Source organism: Aotus nancymaae, unplaced genomic scaffold, assembly GCF_030222135.1.
Source record: "Aotus nancymaae isolate 86718 unplaced genomic scaffold, 86718_ANA_hifiasm-v0.15.2.pri h1tg000008l, whole genome shotgun sequence".
Taxonomy (NCBI): Eukaryota; Metazoa; Chordata; class Mammalia; order Primates; family Aotidae; genus Aotus; species Aotus nancymaae.
In genome coordinates, this window is record NW_026988419.1 from 20,471,566 (window position 1) to 20,498,624 (window position 27,059).

Here is a 27,059-nt window from a genome sequence, read left to right on the forward strand (position 1 = left end):
CTTAACCTGTTAATCCGTACCTCTCTCAGATGAACTCAGGTTTACCTTCTCACACAAGATGTTCTTGTTTACCTTTTTATGTTTCCCTTTTCACATTTTCACATCTCTGAAGTTTTCTATTTTGTGCAATTTCAAATCAAACATTTCCTCTAAGTTATATCTCGATTATATTTCAAGTAATTCCTCCTTGAAACTTTTGCTGATTTCCCAAATCATAATGATCTTCTCTTCTTAGAATCCACGTAGCAGCTTATGTCTTATAACATATTAGTTCTAGAACTAGAAAGATCAAGGTCATGTAGTTGATTTTTCTTCCCAACTTAGGAAACCTTTGTGCAAAACATGTGATTTGCCATGAAGATTTCTTCCATGACAATAAAGCTAGTGGTTCTGTTGTTGGGTATTTCTAGTTATTCCTTCTATTATCTAATAAAATATTTCCTGAGGCCTATTTTGGGTCAGGCACCAAGCTTGCTCTACAGCAGTGAACAAAACAGACAAGGCTCTGTTCTTATGGAGCTTACAGTGTGAAAGAAGACATTAAAAATGTGAGCACATATATAAGTATATAATAATTTATATTAAATGCTGTAAAAAAAATAGGGTATTATCATTAAAAAAAAATCAAGTCCTTAGTTTATATTGACTATTTAGAGTAAGGGAAATTTAAGCTATAGAGGAGGTAAGGAAGGGGCTACTCAGATAGCGGTAGAGTACAGAGACCAGTGTATATGTGCAGAGGCCCTGCGGCAGGAGAAAGTTGGGTTTTATAATATGCTCACCAAAGAATTGAAAGAAGACCTGTGAGCCTAGTATGGGAGGGATATGGAGTGGCTCGTAATGTCGCTGGAGAGGTGGGAAGGAACCATGTAATAATACATTTTTTTGAGGATTATGGGAAGAAGTTTGGATTTTTTAACACTAATGAAATAGTGTTGAACACTGACTTGGTACAATTTGATTTATGATTTTTTATTTGTGGGGTGGGGAGAAGAGCAGATATTTAAATCTAGAAATGCTCATTTTCTGTATTACTTGAATAACTTTCTTAGCTAAGCAAATATAGAGCAGGTACACAATTATTGTCATAGAGCAGAAAACTTTCTGATTTCATTAATGAAAGTCTGCCACTCCCTGATAATGCACTTGTATTCTGCTCTGTAAAGCTGGTTCCTGGGGAGGAGATTAGTTTACACAAGATGCCCAGCACTTTTTGGGAGAGAAAGAACTAATACCTAGTCTCTGTTGACATAGAGCTGTGTGACACTGACTAAATCCCAGTCTCTGGAAAGGGCAATGAGATTCCTGAAATAAATTTACATGAGAACAGAAAGGGGAACCCCACCTGGTCACCAGCATTCAAGAGAAGCCCATTTGAACTCAAGGAGCTGATAATAGAAAATTATATACATGCTGTCATCAGTGTAGTTAGTATATTAGGGAAGAAAGCTGATAATGGTAGTTGGAAACACAGAAGTAGAGCACCCTTTACTGAGCTGGGCACGAAAGGAAACAGGATCATCACTGTGGCTTGAACAGGGTGACAGGATGGTACCATCACAGAGAGGACTAACATTGCTGGGTGATAAAAGACCAGTAGCCTTGGGAGTAGCAGATTAATTATGTTTGCCAACTTTGTGTGGCATGGTATGTAGACTGCAGTTCTGGGGCAAGTGAAAACTCTAACCAGCTATATTTGAAGTAAAAATTTAAATATTACCATAATTGTACATTGAAATGGTAGAGGAGGTCATTATGGTTACAATTTATAAAAGATAGCTTATAGGCCAGGCACAGTGGCTCACAGCTGTAATCTCAGCACTTTGGGAGGCCAAGACAGGAGAATTGTTTGAGTCCAGAAGTTCAAGACCAGTCTGGGCAACATAGGGAGATCCCGTATTTACAAAATAATTATTTTAAATTAGCTGGGTATGGTGGTGTGCACCCGTGGTCCCAGCTACTCAGGAGATTGAGGAGGGAGGATCATTGAAGCCCAGGAAGTCCAGGCTGCAGTGAGCCCTGATTGTGCTCCTGCACTCCAGCCTGAGAAAGAGAGTGAGACTCTGTCTCAAAAATAATATGTGTATGTATATATACATATATACATACATACAGCTTACACTGTCTTTCACAGAATGGATTGGAAAATGTAAGGGAAGAAATAGGGAAACTAGTGGCCATGGAGAGGGCCAGCAATAATTAAGTAAAATATATTAGCACTAGAGTGACAGAAGTAGAATATTCTTTCTTTTATTAAGCTCTCACATCTTTTTTGCATAAGCTACTTTGATCATACATCTTCCGTGAATCAAGCCTTGATCTTACATATCAACCTTTCCCTGTTGTTTTTCTCTTGGTTAATATCTCTAATTCCTTCCTTCTTCAGACAGATGATTTCTGGAATCCAAACTCAGCCATTGAGAGGATCAGGTATCCTTGTCAGCTGTGTGTCATGCACAGGTTTGATAAACATGCCTTGCATGTTTCTCTTCAGTCTTGTTAAAGTAGCCCTGTAGCACACAACTTGAGATCTGTTTTCCAGTTAACATCCTTTCATTAATCAATACTCTTTGGGTGTGGTTGTTCAACCTGTTACGAATGTACCTCTCATATTATTTCCTATACATTTCTCCATTTTGACCTCAAGAACATTATAATAGTTTTCTTCAAATATGTAATTAAGTTCAGAATGAACAAAGTCCATATTTTAAAACTACCAATTTAATAATTCCATTAACAATAAAAATTTTATTTTGTGAACCCATATTAGATCATACCTTTTTAAAAGTTGTTACACCAACACTCACCTTCCAATTTTAATGGGTTCATCAGAAGCGTACTTATCTTAGATTTTGCAAGTCTAAGATAAGTACACTTACAATGAACATCCTTTGCCTTTAAAAATCTTAAAATTAGCCTGTCTCTGGTCTCCTGGCACCTTTCCTTTTCTCTGAAACACTTCAAAATGTTCTTGCTGTAGTGTCCCAATCACTTCTGCATCTCCTTTGTGTGCCTAAAATATATCTCATCTGAGCCGATATTAATTTCCTGGGTTTGCTGTAACAAGCTACCACAGACTGGATGGCTTAAACAACAGAAATTCATTGCCTCACAGTTCTGGAGTCTGGAAGTCCGAGATTAGGGTGTAAGCAGTGTTGGTTTCATGTGAGAACTATGAAGGAGAATCTGCTTTATGCCTCTCCCCTGGCTACTGGTGGCTGCTGTTATTCCTTGGTGTTCCTGGCTTGTAGCTGCATCACCCTCATCTTTGCCTTCATATTCACAGCATTCACCCTGTATGCATGCCTCTGTCCAAACTTTCCCTTTTGTAAGGACACCAGTCATAATAGATTAAGGGCTTACCCTATTCTAGTATGACTTCATCTTACCTTATTTCATTACATCTGCAATTTTTAAAGAATCTTATTTTTTAAATTGGCTTATTTTTTGTTGAAAATAGAATATGATACAAAACCATTTTATTGTATAATTTCTCTTCTGTCTATGTATAGCCAAAGCATCAAATAGAAATGTGAATGCCAAAGTAAATGAGCCTGGAGTTAGTGATAGAAAAGACCATGTTTGTTGAGTCTGCTTTAGAAATATTAGAGGAAAAGAAAAAGAAATTGCACTTAACCTAAAGGCAGAACCAAGATGTTTACAGACCTTACCAGCCTTGACTTCTGCATAAAGACATATATACTTTAGTGAGCAGACTGAGATAGTTCCAGATCCTCACTACTGGCCCCACTGGCCTGATTCATATAAATTTACCCTCTTCACCATGTTCCTGTGACCCCCTAGGAACTGACTGTCACCTTACATATGTCCAGAAACCATTATCTCAGCTGTCACTACCACATACTGCCCACATTCCTCCCCTAGTTCCCAAATGTTTGCATCCACAGCTCAGGAAGTCCATTGGCAAAGACCCTTTGTTGTTATTACCTCTCAAGAGAAAACCAGTGCTTTTGTCAAGGATGTCACATGTGGCTTCCGGGTGTTTTGGTAGGAGCTCTCTCCCGACCTGTGCATGATATCATATTGTCTGGGCCTTAAAGAAGCTCCTCTAGTTCCCAGAGTATCAGGAAGTGTCTGTTGGTCAGTTTCTGGTCATAATCTCTTTTCCAGAATTTCATTTCAGTTCTATCATTTTTAGGCTGTCATTCCTTTACTATAAGCATTTAATCTCAGGCAAGGAGTCCAACAAAGAACAGACGCTAGGCTCTACTTTTTCTCTCTACTTACTTTTTGCTAACTCTGAGTTCAATTTCTTCCTCCTTCTCCCGCTAACAGAATAAGGGTTGCCATGCATATGCATGGTTAAAAACCAGATTGGGGCTAGAGAGTGGAGGTAAAATTTTTGGCCTACGGTCTTCCAACCAAAAATGTTCTATTACATAAAGCAGTAGATTTTCTAGTTAGAATCATTCTTGGGAATTTGAAACTTTGCATATTTCGTATACTTGAGGAAAAGCAAGATTATGTTTGGTTTGGTTATAGTGGTCTGAAAGAGGGGAGGGATCATATGTTTCATAAATTATCTGGGTCCTACTTGGAGAGTGGACAAAGGGAGAGGAGTGCAAGCAAGGTGCCCTGTGAGGAGGCCTGCACAAAAGTGAAGAGGCCTGTACTGAAGTGAGAAGGCCTGCGTGAAAGTGATCTGTGTGGAAGATGGTGGTGGATCCAATTAGAGCAGGAGCAGTGGGGATGGTGAGAAGTGGCCAAATGTCTTTTCTAAGAGCCTGTTGGACTTGCTGATGGATTGGAAGTGGCATGTGAGGGAAAAAGAGGTCTAAGGAGTGACTGCTAGTGTTTGGCCTAAACAGCCTGGTGAATAGTGATGCCACTTACTGATTTGGAACAGGAGAGGACTTAGGGAAGTGAAGAGCTCTGCTTTGAACAGGGGAAGCTTGAAATTCATGCCTAGAATCTCAAATGCAGATGAGTCTTAAACAAAATGTCTTAACCAAAGGATTGGAAAGCCAGGATGCTACTACAGAGCAGTGCAATTATGGTTTCCCTTACAAAGCAGCAGAGAACCAAAGCTGCCAAACGGCTTTTTAAGACTTAGTGTCCTCACTTATAGGTAGGGATATATTACTTATTTCACTTTGTTCTTTGAAGGTAATGTTAGATAATGTTTGTGAAACTCAGTATAATTCTTGACAAGTAATTAGCACCTAACAGATGTCTTCAGTTATTGTTGTTATTAATTTTGACAAAAGGAGCTCTATTTATTTATGTATGAGACAGAGTCTTGCTGTGTTGCCCAGGCTGGAGTGCAGTGGCACAATCTCGACTCACTGCAACTTCTGCCTCCTGGGTTCAAGCAATTATCCTGCCTCAGCTTCCCAAGTGGCTGGGATTATAGGCACCCACCATCACACCTGGCTAATTTTTATATTTTTAGAAGAGATGGGGTTTCACCATGTTGGCCAGGCTGGTCTCAAACGCCTGACCTCTAATGATCCACCTGCCTCGGCCTCTCAAAATATTGGGATTACAGGTGTGAGCCACCATGCCTGGCCAGGAACATACATTCATACATACATACATACATACATGCATACATACATACATACATTTATTTATTTATTTAGAGATAGAGTCTCGCTCTGTTGCCCAGGCTGGAGTGCAGTGGCATGATCTCAACTCACTGCAACCTCCGCCTCCCAGGTTCAAGTGATTCTCCTGCCTTAGCCTCCCGAGTAGCTGGGACTACAGCTACACACCAGCCTGCCTGGCTAATATTTGTACTTTTAGTAGAGATGGGGTTTCTCCATGGTGGCCAGGGTGCTCTTGAACTCCTGACCTCAGGTGATCCCTGCCTCAGCCTCCCAAAGTGCTGGGATTACAGGCATGAGCCACCAATCCCAGCCAGGAACATTGTTTTTAAAGCTGATTTTAAATATCAGCTTTGGAATGAGATGAAATATAAATTAATAATTAGTAATGGATAGTTATTTCATATGTGCAGTATACATATATACACACACACTAATGTAAATAAAATGACTTTTTCTTTTTAAATGAGTTGCATTTTCATACTTGTAGAAAGAACTACAAAGTATTAAAATCAGGATTTTCAATTTTATGCATACATGTGAGGAGCTTTCTGAATTATAAATATGATTAGTGATGTTTGTGTTTGCTGCCTCATAAGATCTGCCATGCCTTTATGCAAATCAAAGTTCCCACAGAAATAATGAGTCAAATACAGCAACAGGCAGTATTTAAATTACTGTTTTTTTCTCTGTTCTGCTTGGGTCAATTTTACTGTACATTGCATATCAAGACCTTTGATTTGCTCAGGTTTTCCACTGATTTGACTTCCCCTACCCTTTGTTTTAAAACCTAAGATTACCATTTTAAGTGTACTGGTATTGTGGGAGGTTTTATTTAGAAGAGAGTAAATACATATTAGAGAATATTGTATTGAGACTCTCCCTGTTGCATTAACAGAGAGATCCTTATGGAGCAAAGGCCAGATCACTTAATAAAACCACAGGCTGTTTTTTGGCAATAGTGTTGAACCTGGAGGAAAGCCAGTCTTAGCCAGTATAAAGTTAGATTCCATTCCATCAGCATAATAGTTAATAATAGTTGATTGACAGGGATGTGAAGGGTGCCCTCTTTTCCTCCCTGCTTCACTCCCATTCCACACTAACCTCTCTAGGGAATTTGCCATTCCTTTCCCCATTCCTAAAATTCTTTTCTTGAGCCCAGCCAGGGGCTACCAGACTGGGCCTGACTGGAGGTTGGAGAGTAGGGGGTCTCTCTGAAAGAGTCCTTAGTCCCTGAAGTCATTGCTGAGGAAGCCTAGCAATCTCTGGACATCTTTAGGGTTATGCAGTAAAGGTGAGTTTCCCAGCTAGTGTTTATGTGTGAAAAATAACCATACTCACCTGAGCTACCTTAATACCATGGGATCAAGATCACTTTTGCTTCCCTCCAGCCACACACGTTCATCTTGTCCACAGAAATTTAGAACTTATTTTAGTCTGTTTTTTTGTAAATCATACATCATGTCATATATTATTTTGCATTGTTAAAACTACATTTTTTTAGTACTGGTAAATTAGTAACATTTGCAGCTTTCTTCCAACCGTTTTTTCTTTTTGGATGTAGGTATTTGCAGGATATGAACTATTCAAACAGTTACAGCATTCCAGAGATTCTTTCCCTGGATTCTACATGCTCACATGGGGTTATATTTAAATACTAAGAAATGTTGAATATTGCTGAACATAAGGTTCACTAGTACAGTGTTTAGGTGAAATTCAAAAGTTTTTTTCTAAGTCCAAATAATTTGTTTTTATTGGAGTAATGATTTCTATACTAAGCAGTTTTGTATTCTTTTATTTGGTGAAGTTAGCATTTGGGGTTGCCCTCAGTTTGTGTTAGCAATTATTCTTTACCCCACATCTCACTACTACAGAACCACTTGCTAACTTTTAATCACCACCTTCTCAAGTTTAAGAACTTGGCCAGAGTGATCCCGGAAAGTCTCAACATTTTCCAGTGAGTAAAGTCCATCTCTTTTGGAGATCTCGACACCTATCATTAACAAGGCTGCAACCTCCTTAAGGATAATTGAGAAAGGAGACCTGCTCTTCTGTATGTATAGCAAAACATAAAGCGGTTATACAGCAGGATACAATAGTTCTTAAGTAGAGTGTATTGTATTGTCTCACAGGCTGACCCAACATCATGTTGCCTTCTTCATTCTACAGATTATGTTATGGGTTTCAGGTGTTTTTCTCAGGTCAGTTTCCCTATCATTAATGCTGCAACACCTTTGCTGAGTAGATATCCACTCTCTCATTCTTTTATTACACCATAGTGAAACCAGCACTGCCGACTCTCATGGGTTGATGAATAAACTCTAATTTTACTGCATTTATAAATAAAACTTTAAAAATAGTTTCTGGAGTAAGATCACAGTGAATAAAGTCCTAACCAGATTTTTAAACAAAGCCACGTTTCAATGAATCACATTGAAGTATGTTAATGTATTTAGTGTTGATATGTTAATATATATGTCATTTATACCCTTTGATGTCAATAGTGTCACTTGGCTTGCTGGCAAATTTGGCTCATAATTTGAACATGTGTCCAAACGCCTTTTGTTAAAAACACACGTAATTTGAAAAATATTTAATTGCTCTTTAGCACCTTTTAGTAAAAGAAGGAGCTCACCTTTCAGTTTAAAAATGTTTACTAAAAATTGCTTTTAATATCCTGTTTCTAAGTGTTTTTATAACAAAAGAGAAAGATGACTTGGGAAAGAATTCAGCCTGATTCTGTAAACATTTTTTGAACATTACTGTGTGCCAGCCACTGTGTTAAGTACCTGGAATGCAGAGATGAATAAGATTGTTCTTGGGTCACGGTGCACAGTGTAATAGAAGCGACGGTTAAATTATATTTGGGGTGTAGATTCACTATTCTGTTAGGAGCCATTAATTTCACCAGAATTGGTCAGAAAGGGATATTCTTTTAGGAAAAAAACATTGAAGCTGGACCTTGAATCATAAAAGCTAGAAAATGAGGACAAATGAAGACCTCCAATGCAAAGGAATACTACATGAGCAAAGAGAGTTGTTAAGTGTATAGTGGGGAAACAGGGAAGGGCTGTAAAGATTACAAAATACAGCTTCAACAAGGTTTAATGTTATTTTATTCTTTCAAATTAGAGAAGGCATTATAATATTTTTTCATGTGTAAAAGGCCTTCAGATAATGCTCATCCCCTGATATTGGGACTTAACAGAAACTACTTAAGGAAGGGAGAGTTGAAGGAACCTGGTTTTTTTTCAATTTCCTTTTTAGAGTGACATAGAAATATTTTATCATTTTATGATTTTTTTTCCAAAAATCTTTATGTAGACTTTTCTACTTCTATAAGATTTCATATATGTTCATTTCCTTACCTGTAAGCCATAATAAAAATGATTAGTAAGCATTTTTCTAACACTGACTATAAGAATGAAATTAATATTGCTGTGACTAAACTATAATTTAGGAGAATATTATGGCGTGAGGAACACAACTATCATTTATTAAGTACCCCTGTAAGGTACTGTGTGAGGTACTTTCATATACTTTATACAATTTACTCCTTAAAGCATCCCTGGAAAGTTATTATCTCAATTTTCTGAGCCAGGAAAACATTCTAGGAGAGGGAAACTGAGACTAACATGCCCTATGATATACAGCTGGTAAGTCGCAGCTTTGGAATTTGAAATCAAGGTGGCTAAATTCCATCATAATCTCACTTTACTATAGATTAGACAGGTGTACTTGAATAATTGGTAGGTGGCAAGTATCAGTTTGAGTATTTAAAATGAGGCCTGACTTACTCTAAAATCTGTATTCTGTCCCCTATCTTATTGGCATCATGTACTTATTTCATGGAAGACAATTTTTCCACAGCTGGGCATTGGTGTGTGATAGTTTCGGGATGATTCAAGTGCATTACCTTTATTGTACACTTTATTTCTATTATTATTACATTGTGATATATAATGAAATAATCATAAGACTCACCATAATGTAAAATCAGTGGAGCCCTGAGCTTGTTTTCCTACAACTAGATAGTCCCAGATAGTCTGGGGTTGATCGGAGGCAGTGACAGATCAACAGGTGTTAGATTCTCATAAGGAGCACGCAACCTAGATCCTTGGCATGTGCAGTTCACAGTAAGGTTCGCTGTCCTATGAGAATCTAATGCCGCTGCTGATCTGACAGGAGGTGTAGCTCAGGCAATAGTATGAGAAATGGGGAGTGGCTGTAAATACAGATGAAGCTCACCTCCTGCTGTGTGGCCAGTTTCCTACTTGTCCCTGGCCTGGGGTTTGGGGATGCCTGCACTAGAGCTTATACAAGATATTTGTACTTCAAACATTGTAAAAGCAGAGTGTTTTCATTACTTAAAGTAGTGTTTAATGTTAGTATGTCTTACTTTCTTGCTATATTTTTTAACAGACTTTTCAACTACATGGTTCATTTTAATTGAAGGTTTAAAAAGTCATTCTGTTGTATCAGAAGTATAAAATTACCATCAAATAAGCAGACATATGAAGGAAAATAAATATAAAATGCTTTTCTGGACCTCTAAATGAATTGTTAAAAGCCCTGCAAAGCAAAGCAAAATTTCTCCTCTGAAATTATATTTTGCCAAACATATTTTAGAAGGAAAACTTGAACTGTCAAAAGTAGTGAAATGTCCCCAGTGTTTATGGATGTAATAAGTTAATTAGCTGAAAGCTCCATCCAAAAAAATTGTCACTGAAACTTATGAGTTCTATTGCTATCTCTATGGAGTTGACAGCAGGTATTTCTTAATCACACACTCAACAAACTTTGAAGAATGGTATTTTTAACCCTTGCTTCATAATAGGCAAATTGAGATGATCTAAATATTTCTTCATATTCCATATACTGAGTGCCTTGAGTAATTTGAATGATGTGGGATATTGACTATATATGTGTTAAGTTCCAAATCCAATAAACTTAGAGTTTTAGAGTTGACTTAGAGGGTTTGGTTCATTGCCAGCATTAGCATAGACTCTTTTGTGCAAATGGACCTTTTCTTCCTTTTATCCATATTTATTATCATTATAAATCTTATTTCTTGCATGAATATAACATCACAGGATAAGCTAATAAAAAGTACATTGGTACATAAAAGAAGGGACCTATTGACATTTGCTGTACTTTGTATATTTGTTCATATTTCTAGATAGCTGTTTTATTTCCTTAATTTGGCTGTAAACTTCATGAGAGCAAACTTAGCACAATCATTTTTCTATTGCAAGCCTTCAGTATGCATTTATTGCTGCTTAATTTCATGAAAACCTGTTTTAACCTGTAGCACCTAACAATGTATTGAACAAAACTAGAAAAATTTCTATTTGACATATTACCAAAAATCCTAGATTTTTCATAACTATTAGGTAACTTGTAGTCAGCCTCACTTGCCTTTAACTTGACCATGCGTTCCACTTCCTCTTTAGAGACCTTTCTTTAGGTCTATAAAGATTTTGTTTGTTTGTTTTTTGTACTTTAGGTTCTGGGGTACATGTGCAGATCATGCAGGATTGTTGCACAGGTACACACATGGCAATGTGGTTTGTTGCCTCCATCCCCCCATCACCTATATCTGGCATTTCTCCCCATGTTATCCCTCCAAAACCACCCTACCCCCTGCTATCCCTCCCTTGGCCCCCGCAAACAGACCCCAGTGTGTGATGCTCCCCTCCCTGTGTCCATGTGTTCTCATTGTTCAACACCTGCCTGTGAGTGAGTACATGTGGTGTTTGATTTTCTGTTCTTGTGTCAGTTTGCTGAGAATGATGGTTTTCAGATTCATCCATGTCCTTACAAAGGACACAAACTCATCATTTTTTATGGCTGCATAGTATTCCATGGTGTATATGTGCCACATTTTCCTTGTCCAGTCTATCATCGATGGGCATTTGGGTTGGTTCCAGGTCTTTGCTATTGTAAACAGTGCCACAATGAACATATGTGTGTATGTGTCTTTAAAATAGAAAGATTTATAATCCTTTGGGTATATACCCAGTAATGGGATTGCTGGGTCAAATTGAATTTCTATTTCTAGATCCTTGAGGAAGTGCCACACTGTCTTCCACAATGATTGAACTAGTTTACACTCCCACCAACAGTGTAAAAGTGTTCCTATTTGTCCACATCCTCTCCAGTATCTGTTGTCTCCAGATTTTTTAATGATTGCCATTCTAACTGGACTGAGGTGATATCTCAATGTGGTTTTGATTTGCATTTCCCTAATAACCAGTGATGATGAGCATTTTTTCATATGTTTGTTGGCCTCATATATATCTTCTTTTGAAAAGTGTCAGTTCATATCCTTCACCTACTTTTGGATGGGTTTGTTTGTTTTTTTCTTGTAAATCTGCTTTAGTTCTTTGCAGATTCTGGATATTAGCCCTTTGTCAGATGGGTAGATTGCAAAATTATTTTCCCATTCTGTTGGTTGCCGATTCACTCTAATGATTGTTTCTTTTGCTGTACAGAAGCTCTGGAGTTTGATTAGGTCCCATTTATCTATTTTGGCTTTTGTTGCCATTGCTTTCAGTGTTTTAGTCATGAAGTCCGTGCCTATGTCTATGTCCTGAATGGTTTCTCCCAGGTTTTCCTCTAGGGTTTTTATGGTGTTAGGTCTTATGTTTAAGTCTTTAATCCATCTGGAGTTAATTTTAGTGTAAGGTGTCAGGAAGAGGTCCAGTTTCTACTTTCTGCATGTGGCTAGCCAGTTTTCCCAACACCACTTATTAAACAGAGAATCTTTTCCCCATTGCTTGTTTTTGTCAGGTTTGTCAAAGAGCAAATGGTTGTAGATGTGTGGCGTTGCCTCCGAGGTCTCTGTTCTGTTCCATTGGTCTATATCTCTGTTTTGGTACCAGTACCATGCTGTTTTGATGACTGTAACCTTGTAGTATAGTTTGAAGTCAGGTAACATGATGCCTCCAGCTTTGTTCTTTTTGCTCAGGATTGTCTTAGCTATGCAGACTCTCTTTTGGTTCCATATGAAGTTTAAAGTGGTTTTTTTCCAATTCTATGAAGAAGGCCATTGGTAGCTTGATGGGGATAGCATTGAATTTATGAATTACTTTGGGCAGTATGGCAATTTTCATGATATTGATTCTTCCTATCCATGAGCATAGAATGTTTCCCCATCTGTTTTTGTCCTCTCTTATTTCCTTGAGCAGTGGTTTGTAGTTCTGTTTAAAGAGGTCCTTTACATCCTTTGTTAGTTGTATTCCTAGGTATTTTATTCTCTTTGTAGCAATTGTGAATGGGAGTTCACTCATGATTTGGCTCTCTGTTACTCTGTTATTGGTGTATAGGAATGCTTGTGATTTTTGCACATTGATTTTGTATCCTGAGACTTTGCTGAAGTTGCTTATCAGTTTCAGGAGATTTTGGGCTGAGATGATGGGGTCTTCTAAATATACGGTCATGTCATCTGCAAATACAGACAATTTGACTTCCTCTTTTCCTAACTGAATACGCTTTTTTTTTCTTACCTAATTGCTTTGGCTAGAACTTCCAATACTATATTGAATAGGAGTAGTGAAAGAGGGCATCCTTGTCTGGTGCCAGATTTCAAAGGGAATGCTTCCAGTTTTTGCCCCTTCAGTATGATATTGGCTGTAGGTTTGTCATAAATAGCTTTTATTATTTTGAGATACATTCCTTCCATACCTAGTTTATTGAGAGTTTTTAGCATAAAGGGCTGTTGAATTTTGTGGAAGGCTTTCTCAGCATCTGTTGAAATAATCATGTGGTTTTTGTCTTTGGTTCTGTTTATGTGCTGGATTATGTTTACAGACTTGCGTATGTTGAACCAGCCTTGCATCCCGGGATGAAGCCTACTTGATTGTTCTGGATAAGCTGTTTGATGTGCTATTGCAATCAGTTTGCTAGTATTTTATTGAAGATTTTTGCATCTATGTTCATCATGGATATTGGCCTGAAGTTTTCTTTTTTGTTGGTCTCTGCTGGGTTTTGGTATCAGGATGATGTTGGTCTCATAAAATGATTTGGGAAAGATTCCCTCTTTTTGTATTTTTTGGAATAGTTTCAGAAGGAATGGTACCAACTCCTCTTTGTATGTCTGGTAGAATTCGGCTGTGAACCCATCTGGACCTGGATTTTTTTTGGTTGGTAGGCTATTAATTGCTGCCTTAACTTTAGCCTTTGTTATTGGTCTGTTCAAGGTTTCAAGACTTCTTCCTGGTTTAGGCTTGGGGAGGTGAAAGTGTCCAGGAATTTATCCATTTCTTCCAGGTTTACTGGTTTATGTGCATAGAGTTGTTTGTAGTAATCTCTGATGGTAGTTTGTATTTCTGTGGAATCGGTGGTGATATCCCCTTTATCGTTTTTTATTGCATCTATTTGGTTATTCTCTCTTTTCCTTTTTATTAATCTGGCTAGTGGTCTGTCTGTTTTGTTGATCTTTTCAAAAAACCATATCCTGGATTTATTGATTTTTTTAAGGGTTTTTTGTGTTTCTAGCTCCTTCATTTCTGCTCTGATCTTAGTTATTTCTTGTCTTCTGCTAGCTTTTGAGTTTTTTTGATCTTGCTCCTCTAGCCCTTTCAATTTTGATGATAGGGTGTTGATTTTAGATGTTTCCTTGCTTCTCATGTGGGCATTTATTGCTATAAATTTCCCTCTAGACACTGCGTTAAATGTGTCCCAGAGATCCTGGTACATTGTTTCTTCGTTCTCGTTGGTTTCAAAGAACATCTTTATTTCTACCTTCATTTCATTGTTTATCCAGTTGACATTCAAGAGCCAGTTGTTCAGTTTCTGTGAATCTGTGCAGTTCTGAGTTAGTTTCTTAATCCTGAGTTCTAATTTGCTTGCCCTGTGGTCTGAGAGACTGTTTGTTATGATTTCTGTTCTTTTGCGTTTGCTAAGGAGTGTTTTACTTCCAATTATGTGGTCAATATTAGAGTAGGTGCAATGTGGTGCTAAAATAATGTATATTTTGTGGATTTGGGGTGGAGATTTCTGTAGATGTCTATTATGTCCGCTTGGTCCAGATCTCAGTTCAAGTCCTGGTTATCCTTGTTAATTTTCCGTCTTGTTGATCTGTCTAATATTGACAGTGGAGTGTTAAAGTCTCCCACTATTATTGTGTGGGAGTCTAAGTCTCTTTGTAGGTCCTTAAGAACTCGCTTTATATTTCTGGGTTCTCCTGTATTGGGTGTATATATATTTAGGATTGTTAGCTCTTCTTGTTGCATTGATTCTTTTACCATTATGTAATACCCTTCTTTGTCTCTTTTGATCTTTGTTGGTTTAAAGTGTGTTTTATCAGAGACTAGGATTGTAACTCCTGCTTTTTTTTGCTCTCGATTTGCTTGATAAATCTTCCTCCATCCCTTTATTTTTAGCCTATGTGTGTCCTTGCATGTGAGATGGGTTTCCTGAATACAGCACACTGATGGATCTTGACTTTTTATCCAATTTGCCAGTCTGTGTGTTTTGATTGGGGCATTTTGCCCATTTACATTTATGGTTAATATTGTTATGTATGAATTTGATCCTGCCATTTTCATGCTAGCTGGATGTTTTTCCCCTTAGTTGACACATTTTCCTCATTGTGTTGATGATCTTTACCATTTGGTACATTTTTGGAGTGGCTGGTACTAGTTGTTCTTTTCCTTGTTTAGTGCTTCTTTCAGGAGCTCTTGTAAGGCAGGCCTGGTGGTGATGAAATCTCTCAGCAATTGCTTGTCCATAAAGGATTTTCTTTCTCCTTCACTTATGAAACTTTGTTTGGCTAGATATGAAATTGTAGGTTGAAAGTTCTTTTCTTTAAGGATGTTGAATATTGGCCCCCACTCTCTTCTGGCTTGTAGGGTTTCTTCCGAGAGATCCACTGTGAGTCTAACATGCTTCCCTTTATGGGTAACCCGACTTTTCTCTGTGGCTGCCCTTAGCATTTTTTCCTTCATTTCAACCCCGGTGAATCTGACAATTACGTGCCTTGGGGTTGCTCTTCTTGAGGCATATCTTTGTGGTGTTCTCTGTATTTCTCTGACTTGAATGGTGGCCTGCCTTGCTAGGTTGGGGAAGTTCTCCTGGATAATATCCTGAAGAGTGTTTTCCAGCTTGGATTCATTTTCTCTGTCACATTCAGGTACACCTATCAATCATAGATTAGGTCTTTTCACATAATCCCATATTTCTTGGAGGTTTTGTTTATTTCTTTCCACTCTTTTTTCTCTAATCTTGTCCTCCCATTTTATTTCATTGGGTTGATCTTCAATCTCTGACATCCTTTCTACTGCTTGGTCAATTCGGCTATTGTAACTTGTGTATGTTTTGCGAAGTTCTCGTGCTGTGTTTTTCAGCTCCCATCAAATCGTTTATATTCTTCTCTAAGTTGTTTATTCTAGTTAGCATTTCATCTAACCTTTTTTCAAGGTTCTTCATTTCTTTGCATTGGGTTAGCTCATGTTCTTTTAGCTCAGAGAAGTTTGTTATTGCCCACCTTCTGAAGCCTGTTTCTGTCAATTCATCAGAATTCATGCCCCATCCCTCTTTGTTCCCTTGCTGGTGAGGAGTTGTGATCCCTTGGAGGAGGAGAGGCATTCTGGTTTTGGGTGTTTTCATCCCTTTTGCTCCAGTTTCTTCCCATCTTCATGGCTTTTTCTACCTGTGGTCTTTGTAGTTGGTGACTTTCAGATGGGATCTCTGAGTGGTCGTCCTTTTTGTTGATGTTGAAGCTATTTCTTTCTGTTTCTTAGTTTTCCTTCTAACAGGCCCTTCTGCTGCAGGACTGCTGGAGGTCCACTCCAGACCTTACTTGCCTGGGGATCACCCATGGGGGCTGCAGAACAATAAGGGTTGCTGCCGGTTTCTTCTTCTGTTATCTTCACCCCAGAACAGTATCTTCCAGATGTTGACCTGAGGTCTCTTTTCTGAGGTGTCTCTTTGGGTATACCAGGATCAGGGAGCTGCTTGAGGAGACAGACTGACCCTTATAGGAGCTCAGGTCCGTGCTGGGAGCTCCATTGTTCCTTACAGAGCTGCTGGTCAGGTACCTTTAAGTCTGCTGCATTGGAACTCTTCCTAGGTGGTCTGTCCTAGGAAGGTCAGGCTTTATTTGCAAGTTCTTGACATGCTGCTGCCTTTTTTCATAGATGCCCTGCCCAGCACGGAGTTAGTCTAGTCACAGTCTGCCAGCAGAGGTGTTTCTGAGCTGCCACAGGCTCTGCCCAGCTGCTGTGTGAACTTCCTTGAGGTGTTGTTTATAGAGGTACAGTTAGAACTGTCTCAGTATAGGCAGACTGCCCTGGTAGTGGCAAACACCCTTCCCTCCACTGAGCTGGACTGTTCAGGGTCCAGCTGCACTTGCTGCAAAACTCTCAATCCAGGGCATTTCAGATTTTTTATTTTTTGGGGGTGGTACTTGCCAAGCCAGATCACCTGGCTCCCTGTCTCAGGCCCCTCCCTTTCAGTTGAATGGGCGGCTCTGTCTCCCAGGCGTTCCAGGTGCCAGTTAAAATGGCCGCCCAGATTTGTGTAAGTTTCTGTGTGCCAACCCACAGCACCAACTGAAACAGCCATGCTGGAAACTCATGATGCTTTTCGGCCTGGGAATCTCCTGGTCTGTGGGCAGTGAAAACTCATTTGTAAATGTGGTGATCACTCACCCTCTGCGTTGTTCTTGCTGGGAACTGCACTCCAGAGCTGTTCCTATTTGGCCATCTTGGATCTTCCCCCCATAGAGTTCTTATTAAAATATAACTAGTTTAGTTCTTATTAAAATATATGTAAGGACCTGCCTGACTTTGCAGCCTGACCTCTGACCTTTACAGCTGAATATCATTAAAGGACACAGATTCTGTACCCTACCTCCAGAGGATATTAAGAGGGGTGTAGTAGCTTACTAGTTTAGTACAGAGTCACATTTCATGTCAGTCCTGGTCTAACCTTGGTACCTCAGTTCCTCAGGGCCTGAGTTTATGGTTTGCTCCCAGGGTCTTGAGTTTCTTGCCCTGAAAGCATACTTTCCCCATGGCTGGTTTCTGATGATCAACTGTTTGCACTCCATTTTCTCATACTCCATTGAGTTTGCACATGTTGCTCCCTCTTCTGGGATATCTTCCAACCCAGTTTGACTTCATGTTTCAAGTTGGAATTCAGTCATCTTCTTAGAGAGACCTTCCCCAATGTACCCAAACTTCTTTGATTGTCCCCTCTTTTATACCTTCTCCTTATATCTGAATCCACAAATCTATTAGTGTACTCAATCATGCCACATTCTCATTACTTATTGACTTTCTGTCTATATTGGACTTTGAGCTCTTTGTAGTTCAATGAATGTTTAAAAGAGTGAAATTACTTCTGACTTTGTTTTGGATCATTGCCAATCACCCATCCTGCATCTATTTTGAGGATATTGTAGCTACAGGATTTAATTGAATCTACTAATGACATACTCACATACCTGTTCTTTTTTTTTTTTTCTTCTTCTGTTCTGGCTAATATCCTGATTTCAGTGTACCTTTGGGCCATTCTCCAGTTTGTTGATTGCTGAGATAACTGCTGGCCAGCTCTAGATGCTGTAAGTCTTTCTGAACTACCTCGTGTGCTCTCCCCATGCCTGGTATGTCTCCACTTGAGCCTCATGGGCAAGAGTTCTGCCTTACTCATCTTTCTAGACTCTAGGCCTTCACCGACCTAACTTAATACATGTTGGACATACAAATAGAAACTCTAATTGCTTTTTTATTAGTTGTAATAGATCTATACTAAAAAATCTCAGCCTCACACCAATTTTTTTTTCTTTATGAAAGGGATATTTAATCATTAGAAGTAATTTAACAATAGGTCAAGATAGTGCCAAACATTTCATCTCTTAGTAAATGAATTAGAGAAGGAACTTAGTAAATAGCCTTTTTTTCCCCTTCCATGTGAATTAGTTAGGATTTCGAGTCAGCGATATGTTCAGTATCATTAAACCATTTCTTGTCATGGCTAACCCATGTACTTCATCTTAAATTTGTCTATGATTTAAAAATTAATGTTGTTCCTTTAAAAAATTCACTAGATAAATGAAAATTTACTAGAAGTAAGAAATTATTTAAAAGTCCTTTCTGAGCATTTAGTTCTGATTTATTTTGAACTTAATCACTTACATCTTACCCATGTCTCTTACTGCCATACCTTATTAGAGGGTTTTTTTTCACTTATTTTCTATTTCAGCCGTTTTAAAAGTTCTTTCTGAATTATAATAATGGCAATTTCATAACTTTTGCTCCCCCATTGATCGATTTATTTGCTCTACTCTTTTTCTCTTTCCTTTAATGTTGACAGTTTGAATATATAGAGAAGTAGATATTTAAAGAACGTTCATGTATCCGTAACCTAGCTTTAATAGTTATCAATTCTAGGCAGTAATTTTTAGGTGTATCCCAAAATACTTTCCCTCCCAAATTATTTTAAAGTAATTTCCAACTTTAGAAGTTCACTGATACAGTATTTGTAAATTATAGATGGGCAAAAGATTCTCCCTTTCCCTATTATCATATTATAAAAGAATATAACAAGATACCCATATCTATCTATCTATAGATTTTTTGATATATACTTCAGGGTAAATAGAAGCTCAAGCTTCTCTCTTTTAAGAGAGTGTTTTTATTTCTTTTGTTCCTTTTAACTTTGTAGTTGTAAGTTGTGGGAATTGGAATTGAGTACATGTATTTTTAAGTATTAGTCAAATTTCTTGCTAAATACTGCTGAGTAGTTTATCAGATTACGTAATTGGTTTCTTAAAAAGCTTTTGGCGGGGTTCCAGGTGATAGGAGAAATGAAAAGTGAACTTTGATTGGGGCAGATGATAGGAAAGAAATACAAAGTGTTGTTCATTTAGGGTATGTCGGTTAAGAAGGATGAGCTGGGTATTGAATTGGAGGATGGAAAAACAATGGGCACTAATTAGATGCCTTAAGGTGGATAGCACTTTGGGAAAAATGCAAGAGGAGTAAAAAGTAGGAGATGACAAGCTTTGCCTATTTTAATAATATTTTTACTTGGGCTGGCAAGTGTATCCTGCCCAATTAATTGTGGTGGGATCATACAGCCTTTCTCTCTTGGTAGTATACAAGGAATTTATGGTGATAGTTTATGGATGAAGACATTCTTTCTCTTTCTTTCTTTCTTTTCTTTCTTTCTTTCTCTCTTTCTTTCTCTCTCTTTCTTTCCTTTCTTTTTTCCTCTCTCTCCCCCACTTCCTCCCCCCTCCTTCTTTCCCTCCCTCCCTTCCTTCCTCCCTTCTTCCTTCTTTCTTTTCTTTTCTTTTCTTTCTGACAAGGTCTTACTGTGTCACCTATGCTTGAGTGCAGTGGCACAATCAGGGCTCACTGCAGCCTTGAACTCCTGGGCTGAAGCAATACTTCTGCCCTAGTCTCCTGAGTAGTTGGGACTACAGGCACACACCACCACGCCTGGATAAATTTTAAATTTTTTGTAGAGATGGGATCCCACTATGTTGCCCAGGCTGGTCTTGAACTCATAGACTCAAGTGATCTACCCACCTCAGCCTCCCAGACTGTTGGGACTACAGGCATGAGCCACTACACCCAACCCAGACTCTTCTTTATAGACCTTCTCCCCCTTCTCCCTCCATAAAAAAGAGAAAATTAAACAACAACAAAAGCAGCAAAAACAAATGCTGTATTTGATGTTTAGTTTTCAGTAGATTTAACTTCACATTGATGGGCTAGTACTATCATATCAACCTGACAGAAGTTAGTACTCACCATGCAGCTATTGTTCCTCATAGATCTGGAAACAGAAAACTCAGCAGTTTGGTTGTGAATACAGTTGGTTAACATGGGATAGAAGAATGACTTTGGTTTGGCAGGAAATGACAGCAAAGTTTCATTCTATATGGTGGGTTGTCCGTCTGGTCTATCCATGCCAATGAGACAGATAAATGAGAACTGTCAAAATTAGGTAGCCACTCACTCTGTTTCACTAAAATGTAAAATTACCCTTCTGGATTCACTTTTCAAAGGGCTGAAGAAACAGTATTTAGAGGGCAAAGCAAAAAATAAAACCTAAGGCCAGCTCTTCAACTTACTTACTAGCTGTGTGGTTTTGCTCAAATCAGTTGAGTTTTCTGGGATTCGGTTTTCTTGTAGGTTTATTGGGGATAATAATAGCACCTACTTCATATTGTAGTGTGAAGATTTAATGAGATGGGAGATTTGAAAATACTCTGAACGAAATAGAATTGTTCAAGTATGAGTTACATTATAATATAAATTCATAAAGAAAAGAGTTTCTCATAACCTCTGTCAGATGCTGATTTTGTTTCTGGAAATAATATAATAATTGTTGCTGTGAATTGAAATAATTTAATATTAAATAAAGGAGAGAAAAAACCTTTATAAAAATAGAAAGTGTATTTTTAACATTTTCAACGGAAGATAAAATATTACTGTCTACAATTTTAAGTTTTCTAAACAATTTCAGCCAATTTTTTCTACCCTTCTAAAATCATATAGCAAAACATAAAATCTTTAGATTCGTGAATTTTTTTTTAATGGACACATAATCTGTTTACAGTTGAGCAGTTGAGGATACAGGAGTATGTAGGTTTATCAGTGGGATTCTTAGTGGGATCGTAAAACTGTTAAGATGGAAAAGACTATGAAATCTTCTAATCTAACCCTCTTGTGTTATAGATTAAACAAAACTAGATTTCAGAGAGAAATATAGATATAGTTTCATATTCCAAACTAGTGTAAACATGATTTAACAAAATAAGTACATAGAATAAAGTCAGAACTGGAAGCCCAAAGGTGTGTTAAAAAAATTTAAAAACCAAATTGACAAAGATGTTAGATTGTTTTCCATCTTTGTCATTCATATTTATTTGCTATTTTCATTCATTTTGTTGATTGAAAGTATTCTCTGTAAGTAAAAGGTAGTTAATGGCAGGGGTTTAATATAAATTCTTAGAGAAAATTTAAATATAGAAAGTTCAAGAAATTAGTATTTCTGTGATGAAAAAAGGCTAGTATTATTTTACTTGAGCTATGGAATACTACAATTTAGTATATGTAACACTATGCTTTTCATAGATTCATTTTAAGAACCACTGATATAAACAAGTGACAAGTTACTACACTTATTTGTTCTCTATTATATTCATTTGGTGTTAGAATTCTGTAAATGGAGAATTAAGTCACTAGAAAGTCCTTAAAATAAGACTTCCTTATACCACATTCAATGAATCTCATGTATATAAGATGGATATTTATATAATTATGAAGCAGCCTGCATAAAGATGTTCTACAGTCTCTTTGATAAATTTATGCCAGTGTGTAACAATCTTTTATTCTGAGGAAACCAACTTTTTCCTCGAAATGATTTATATATTACTTGTATGTCTTCTGATTCACTAAGTTCATATACTTTGATTTCTTAATAGTGAATTGTAGAATTTGGATGTAGAACTTGAAAGTGGGACATCTCTCAAGCTTCTTTTAATTTAAAATAACGTAATTTATCTCAAACAATTGAAAATAAATAATGATTTCATGGTGTTAAGTATAGAGAAATGACAGTATCTCATTCATTCCCATTTATACTAAACATTTAATTCCAAAAATATTATAATAACCAGTTAATATATGAATTTAACTTTAGAGTTAAAAAGCACTTCACATACATGTTTCATTTAATTTAAGTAAAGAAAGTATAGATGCGTGAAGATAGATCGATAGATATTATATCAGTATAACTGCATTGCAAACCATCATATTTAATTTTTGTGTTAGGTTTCTATACCTATTATGCATTATTTGTGTGTAAATCGTTTTCTGTCTTATTCATCTCTTATTTATATTATATATTTAGTAGTTTTGTTTTTATTATTTTAGAAATGAGATTATATAGTAGTTTTCAGTGTTTTAGAATAAATGGAATTTCTATAAAAAGGGTTTTCTAGTTTTTTTTCTAGCAGAAAGCTAGGTGATGGTCCCATATGACTCCATCCCTAAAAAAATTATTAGTTTTCTAATGGAGTTTTATGAGGTTTGCTTCCCTTTGCTTTTTTCCCTGCCTGTTTTAAAAAATCCAGTTTTAGTTTAAATGATGTGTAAGAAAGGGTTGGGAAAACATTTTTTAAAAATAAATAATGATTTAAAAACATAGTAATTAGTTTGTGTGTTTTAAATGTATATATGAATCTCTGTGATGCCTAATCTGCTTTGCTCTTTGCTGTGTGCCATTAACCAAAATTTGGTCTGGTGGTGGCGTATTCTTAGTATTTGTTTGATTACTTTATGAATTCTTTGATAATAATATTCCCAGACAGAGAAAAATAATCAATCTTCTTTCCATATTCTTCAGTTTGTATGTCAGTGCTTAAATTGTGTCAAGATAGAGGTCACATGAAGATGTTTTATCTTCATTTTTTTTACCCAAATGAAGATGGTTAAAATATACTGGGTGTGTTTAATATAAACTACTTAATGGTTATTATGTCAGTATATATCAATTAATGAAAAATTAATCAAATGTTTCCTTTGATGATACTAGTTTCATTAAAAAAAAAAACTTATATGTGACCTCAGAAAAGTAATACTTGTATTCATATTCTCAAATGAGATAATAAATAATATTTATTTAGGTGACATTTGGAGGAAACTATGTCACTTTAAAAAATAAACTTCTAATGACATTATGACAACATCCACATATTTGAACTCAAATATAGAATGAGATATGTGTATTTTCTGCTGAGTATAACGTGAAAGTAGTTGGAATTTGTATTTATTTCTTGGTTCATTTTAAATATTATGGCAAAAACCACAATTACTTTGGCATCAGTGTAACATTTCAACTGATACCCTAATTTTAAGTATTGCAATGGCCAATTTGCTAATGAACATAAACACATACAGTATGTGCCAATAGATTGTTTCTCTAAAGCAGAGATTAGCTTTTAGAAAACTTTTCCCCATGAGATTTACTATTTTATATTTAATGTTAATAAATGGGAATGGACATAATGTTAAAAGCCAGCAGAACAGAACAAAACTTTGAACAATATAAGGCAGTATAGACTTCAGTATTTCTCTTTTGATGAGACTGTCTCAGGTATCTGTATAGTGTATAGCTAAGGAACAGTTTGAAAGCTACTTTGGAATTGTCTTCTAGAAAAATACACACAGTTGAAATCTGAAATAACCGAACGTTGGTTTTAAGAAGAAAACTGCTTTTTCAGTATCCATGCTTGTCTCTCTAGCCTGAATAAATTACACTTATATTTAATAACCATTTAAATACAATGGTAATAAATTTATCACCATATTAATAAGGCTTGATGAATGAAATTTTAATAGGATGTATAAGGGGAGGTTTTTTTCCTAATGAAATAATTGCAGAAAATCTGGCATTCTGTTACTATAGCAAAACTTGACAAAAACCAAAGCACAGAACAGAAAGAATCTAGATTCTTAGTGAAATTTGAATTACAGCTTCTAATGCAATGTCAGTCTTCCAAAAAAATATGTATGTAAGCATAATCCATTGATTGGATTTAAGAGTTTTGTGAGGCTTTTGTATATTCTAACTAATGTTCCATCTGGATTTTAGTATTTGACATAAATATTTGTACAGTCACGTGCATGTCTGATGACTTTTCATTCAATGATAGACCACATATACAACATATATAACAGTGATTCCATAATATTATAAATAGGGCATTTTAAGGTACATTTTCTGTGTTTAGATATACAAATACCATTGTGTTACAATTGCCTACGTATTCAGAACAGTAACATGCCGTGCAGGTTTATAGCTTAGGGGCAACAGGCAATGTATACTATACAGCCTAGATATGAAGTAGGTTATACTGTCTAGATTTGTGATGTGCACATGATAATGTTCACACCTAAGGACACATTTCTCAGAACACATTCCTTTAGTTAGGTGATAGTTGATTTTGTATAATAGTTATAAACATGTCAGAATAATATATTTTTCTTGACTTAGTTTTATACGGGGTTAAAAAGTAAAGGGCAAAATACAGCTACTGTGTTCATGTTTTTAGTTAGAAATAGATGTGTTTCTCCAAAGTTTTTTCTTTTTGCTCTTTTTCATTTGTATGATATTTAAATCAATGCTCTGGATATTTCCAACAAAACAATGAATATTGTTACTTTTCTCAGTTTGAGAGAACAGTAAAATACATTCAAGGGACCAGGGAAATGCAATTATAGGAGCTGGGTCAAATAGGTAAAAGTTTCTGGATCCCAGGGATTGTGAAATTGAAATTTATTTTTTTCTACTTCTGGATTTTGTTTTAGAGTTAATTCTTCACATCATTCTGAATTTTTAAAATTTAGGTTATTTAGGGAGGCGGAGGTTGCAGTGAGCTGAGATCATGCCACTACACTCCAGCCTGGGTGACAGAGTGAGACTGCATCTCAAAAAAAAAAAAAAAAGGGAATTTATAAGTTTTTATGGCCTTCTGATTTGTTAGAAGTTAACATGGCTTTCACTTCCCTGATTTTCATTTTATGTATTTAATACGTGCTTTACATTTTGGAAAGGTGAAGTATATGTTGATTTTTCTGCTGTTTTTCTTGTAGTGTTACATCTTTCAGAAGTGTAACATGCTTTCAAGAATTTGAATAATTCTGTCATACTCTAAAACATTTTTATGTTTATGAAAAATAGATCATGTTAAAAATGGATTACTATAATTTGTTTAATATTTTCCTAGAGGTGTTTTCTTTTTGTTACTTTTTCTGTGGTAAATAGGGAGTTAGTTTATTTCTGGTTACTTATTGGGAAACTGAGACACTAACATTTACATCCACTTTTACTCACTGAACTCCATCACTAACCAGCAGTAGAATCTAGAAATATTACTTCTAGTTCTGTGATAGTTTTATTGTATCTCAGTGCCTAGTACCAGATTAACTATATTAGCTTCCTGTATTAACTTTTATTTGTGATTTTTTCAAGGAGTGGAAAAACAGTATTCATTTTCCACTTCTTCCAAACCATGAAGAATATGGACTAATGACATATTAAGTAGACCGTAAGGTTTTTAAGTAAAATATTTGCATCTATTCCTGTAAATCTTCTGCCTTCTTGCATCCAAGACAATATTGTACTTGTACTGGATAAGTATTCTGCCAGAATATTTACTGAATTTATGCATTATTAAATGAATGAAAAAAAGAAACATTGGCCATCATTTGAGAGTATTGAAGAAACTTATGCAGAATAAAATTTATAAAACAACATAAATTCAGGCTCTAACTGAATGCTTTAGATTTCATGTTCATGTGTAATTTTAGTTGAAGTTTTATATCTTCTTCTAGGCCATACTTAATTTTTATTGAGTTGCTATGTTTAACAGTTTTTAGCAGAAGCTTAAAATAAAAACACTAGAAAATATAAAGTTTAATGTACCTAATGTGCAAGGCTTCATAAGGTACCCTATAAATGGGGAAACAAATAAATATGGTCCTTTCTCTTAATAGACTTACTTTCAAGAGTGCTGAAATTCACTAAGGCTTATAAAAGTTTGTAACTAAAGTCAATATGTAGAAAGGTATCTGTCTTTTCTATCTTTGAATGAGCTGCTTGGTGATTCTGCTACAGGGATAAGTTCAGTACCCAGTGAATGATAATGATAATAAAATCTGCAGATTTTAGACTGTCTATTGCATTATTGTTTGCTATTATATAGCACTATGTATTTTCAGCTAGTTTTACTCAATATATTTGCTGGTGACAAAGTGAGTTTTCAAAGAAAAGAAGTAGCTGACTAGTAACATTTGGGGAGATCATCTGTTGAAACAGAAAAAAAAAAAAACAAAGGACAGGAATCTGAAAACGAATCTTTTCTTGACCAATTAGTGACAGAAATTTCTGAGTTACTCTTTTCTTATATTTCATCGTTAGCTGATTTGATTGGGAAAAGAAAAGAGATTTTAATTTTACCCCTGTCATGCAGGGCGATATTTCACTGTTTCAAAACGGAACTGACAAGTGAATTTCATTAAGACTGATAATATGGCAACATAGTGAAAGCTTGCAACTATTATCAGCATGTGGAAATTTTAACCAAGCTATTATTTTTGACCAATGTTCTATTACCTGTCATAGCAATCTTATATCTAATGATGGTGAATATAATGGGTTGAAGAGGTTTCATTTTAGGTTTTCATTCAAAAATTGTTTGTATATGAGTATGTTTCATTTTAATATTTTTAGGTTTTGCTTACATTGTAGGACTACCTTCACAGTGAAAAAAATGACTATTATATAATTTTGTTTATTATTGTGGTGGAAACAACCTAGGAATTATTAGTGAGAACTACCAGTTGATACTGACATGTGTATTTTCAACAGTAAATATTCTGCTTTATTAGTTGCTTACATAATGAAAACAAAGGCACAGATGTATAAAGCCATAATAAAATGTTGCTATTTCTGATAAAGGGATATATG

The 27,059-nt window shown here is 36.2% G+C and overlaps 1 protein-coding gene across 15 annotated transcripts in view; it reads left to right on the forward strand.

Annotated features, from left to right (window-relative positions):
• Positions 1–27,059, forward strand: part of IKZF2 (IKAROS family zinc finger 2) — a 159,725-nt gene that overhangs the window by 59,531 nt on the left and 73,135 nt on the right. The window contains exon 1 of one of the 15 annotated variants that reach the window (XM_012446297.2): positions 18,088–18,135. The exons of the other annotated variants lie outside the window; for them this stretch is intronic. The gene's annotated coding sequence lies outside the window, so the exon portion shown is untranslated. Of the gene's footprint in view, positions 1–18,087; positions 18,136–27,059 lie in introns of those variants that run through there. 15 annotated transcript variants of the gene reach the window in all.